The sequence below is a fragment of the Ictidomys tridecemlineatus genome, chromosome 12 (assembly GCF_052094955.1).
Source record: "Ictidomys tridecemlineatus isolate mIctTri1 chromosome 12, mIctTri1.hap1, whole genome shotgun sequence".
NCBI lineage: Eukaryota > Metazoa > Chordata > Mammalia > Rodentia > Sciuridae > Ictidomys > Ictidomys tridecemlineatus.
In genome coordinates this window covers 12,580,456-12,584,233 of record NC_135488.1, presented here as the reverse complement: position 1 = coordinate 12,584,233, position 3,778 = coordinate 12,580,456, and the positions used below count along the sequence as shown (strand labels likewise).

The following is a 3,778-nucleotide window of genomic DNA, read 5'->3' as shown; positions in this document are numbered from 1 at the left end:
CATGTGGAAAGACCCATGTATACACTCGAGTTTCTGTGGATATTTTTAATGAAGTAATACTATATACGCCTTTTGGATCTGACTCCTTTCACTTAGGATGTTTGCAATTTTCAGTTATATTGTAGCTTGTATTAGTATTTTAGTTTATTCCTCCTTATTGTGACTGATTTTTATCTTATAAAAATGCCGCATTTCTTTGTTCATTTTCCACTGGATAGTAATTTTTACTTTGTGTCTGTGTGGTGTCGTACTGCAGATTGAACCCGGAGCCTCCTGCACACTAAACAATGTTCTACCAGTAAGCCAGAGCCCAACACTTTTAAAAATTTTGTTTTGAGACAGTGTCTTGCAAATTTGCCCAGGTTGTCCCTTAATTTGTGATCCTCCTGCCTCAGCTTCTTGAGTAGCTAGATTACAGACCTGCCTTGTCATTTTCACTTTTTGACTAATATGAATAAGTTTAGTATATATAATATGAACATTATATATAATATGAAAATTATATCAACATTCATGTACAAATCATTGGTGGACAACTTTTTTATTTATCTTGAGTTTGTAAGTAGGAGTGGAAGAGGTGGATCATTAACTCCATATTTAACTTTTTGAAGAAGTTCCAGATCATTTTCAGACTAGTGGAACCAGCTTACCATATTATTAAGAGTGGTGAATAAAGCTTCTGATTTCCTCACTCCCTTAACAACACATCATTGTCATTCCTTTTATTGTGACGACCCTGGAATATGTGAAGTGCTTCATCAAATGTGCTTTAGCTTTGCCTTTCCCTAATGGCTAATCATTCTAAGAACTTTTAGGAGTACTGTTAATGTGTCTCTCCTAAGCATGAGGAAAACCCCATTGTATTATGGGAAATTTTAAGTTTTAGAGACTTACCTCTTTATCTAATACTTTTATTATTATTTTTGTGCAGTAAAATACTACAAGACTTTCAAGCATGTTGTCTTTTCTTCATCTGTGCCCGAAAAAGCTGTTCGATGACTCTTTTTTTTTCTCCTACTTTTAAACTCCATAGCAAACAATTTCTTCACCAGGTCATGAGCATCAGCAGGATCATAAAATTAAGGAGCACGAAGTCATAAAGGGTTTGGTAAGGGATCAGCCCTTAGCAGGAGTGGATCAGCTGAAGATAGTGGGGATGCTTTTAATATTGTGGCTTCTGATATCTGTCCATCTGGCAAAGTATGTAACATGAAGGAAAAACTTAATATGCCGTGCGAAATCCATCCCAATAAGTGTACACCCCCCCCCCCCGAGTCCTTCTCTCCCTAGTGGGAAAGGAAGGCAGTCTTGAGGTTTCAGCCACCCACAACTTCTTAGCAGAAATCTCACTCTGAACTTCGCTCACCCACATCCTAGAAGAGAGAGGACGCTGATCTTCTCGCTGCATGCTGGGAACAGGTGATTGCCAAGACATTAATGAATCCAACAGCGAATTAACTGCTCTCCATTGTTGCAGTTGAACTCAAGCCATTGCCCTTGAGTTGTGTTTGCACATTGAGGAGTCCCAGAGCAGCTGCAGAGGAAAGGCTCGTTGCATATTCCCAACAGGTCAGCCCCAGACCTCTATAAATGTCCATCACAGGAAAATGAATTGTGAGAGATCAGAGGATTTTGACTCATTCATGAGGCCACAGATATGCGACAGGCAACTTTCAGAATAACAGGTCCGTTTTGTGGTGAATGGAGACCAACAGCCAGTTTTACCAAGAGCTTTCTTTGCAGCCCAGGTGCTAGTATGGAGAGCAGCAAGGGCCACACCAAAACCAGAAATCTTCGCCTCTCTGTGAGAGTTGCTGGTAAGTAGTTTAATTACCATCACAATTTTCAAAAACACTATCCCAGAATCAGGATATACCTACACCTTAAAAACATATTACAGAATATTGTACATATTTTCATTACCATTTTGATGGCATTTATGTAATGACCTATCATAGCACCTTTTCTATGTGTGTCTAAGTTTCCACAATACTACTTGTATTTCCAGAGTAGAAATAACTTTAGAGGTTATCACAAAACCTGAGGAATTTCGCATGATGCCTCCAGTACTGGAAGAAAACCCAAAACATAACCAGAAACCCTGGGATGCCTAAATTTCTTAAGTGAGATGATGTGTGTGGAAAATTACTTATGGTAAACAATAGATAATGCTAAGTGTTAATCCTCTGCTTTTGATGAGCAGGACAAAAAGGAATAATTTTTAGGGAGAAAGTATAGGGACACATTCCCAATTTATTTTTAGGGAGAAAGTATAGGGACAAATTCCCAAGCAATTTACTGGGCAACATGAAAATTGGATTCAAAAATTTTAATCATTGCTTGTGCTATTGAGATCAAATAGGAATCATTGTTTCCCTGATGTGCATAAGGGTTTTCATGATCACACCATTCTTTCTCGTTTTGGTCATGCCCATTTTTTTTTTTTTTCGTTTGAGGAAATGAATCCCTAAGGTTAGTCAGCAAAACATTTCATTTATTGCCAAAGCAAAAAAAAAAAGTTATTCTTTTAAGACTCTAGACTTATTTATTTTATTTTGTTTATATTTAGATATTAAAATTAGTTGTTCTTAACTGAAGCACTGACTTTCTATTGAAATTTAAATAGTTTAAGCTTCTTAAGTCCCTGAGATTTGAAATTTTAATGAAAGCTGTGTTGGCCTATTAATCATGTGCAATGAATTATTAGAACCAAAGACAAGAATGTCTGGGCATTTAAGATAATAAGACAGTTTACTAATATATGGTATTATCATCAGGTAACAAAGTATCACTACAAATAAGAGTTATTACATGATAAATTTTCTGAGTCAATTTCTTTTTTGTTTCTTAAATCATAACTGTTAATACACATTAAATGTACAAATTAATGTACATTATGCAAATTAAAGGGATTCATTGATGTTTCCCTACTTGCATTAATATATTGTGCATTAATTTCAATTCTTTTTTCTGCAAAATGGGGATAATAGGTTATCTTATAGGTTGTTGTGTAAACAAAATAAGTTAATGCATGTAAAAGTTTTATAGGCATTTAATAAGTGTTAGGTATTTTTATCTAATGTGTGTCTCTATTCGTTACTCAATTTGAAAAATCCTGATTGGATTCAGGTATGTAAAAATTCATCTTTTCAAAGAAATTCACTGAGTTTTGATAGAATGGATTATCCGAAATTCAATCTAATTTTTACAGAAAACATGCCACTTTTAAACTACATTAAACAAGGTTTTTAAAGTCAGGCATTTATGTGTATTGAAGCAATCTACGAAGACTCACACTCGAATTGTTTTTCTATGAAATATGCCCTAGATGATTATGATGATTATAGTTATTATTATTGCAGAGCAGAGGGTTCACTATTAAGTTGATCTAATTCCTATGCTGCATTATATAAATTCTAAGGAGCAAGTACATATTGTGTCACAAAGTGTCATTCATGAGTTATGATTGTTAATAATGGATTCTAATGGTGACCATGATGATGATTCAATCTAATGTCCTACATTAATAAAAAGCATAGAGGATAAGAAAAATTGTTTGGGTATCATCATTCACCCTACCCCACACCTGTGACCTACAAGAAATTAGCCAGTAAAACCAAGGAAAGACTTATATGTAGATAAAATTATATAAACATACATTGGGAGATTTTTTTAATGCCCAATGAAATTGTCCCTCCTGAACTGACCTTTATATTTAAGACCTTTACAATAGCAGTATGCACAACTTCAGAGATTGTACTTTTAAATCCCTGAACAT

General features: G+C 34.9%; 1 protein-coding gene across 1 annotated transcript in view; it reads right to left on the bottom strand.

The window, feature by feature from the left end:
• Positions 1 to 3,778, bottom strand: part of LOC144369506 (uncharacterized) — a 377,412-nt gene that overhangs the window by 296,843 nt on the left and 76,791 nt on the right. The gene's annotated exons all lie outside the window — the stretch shown is intronic.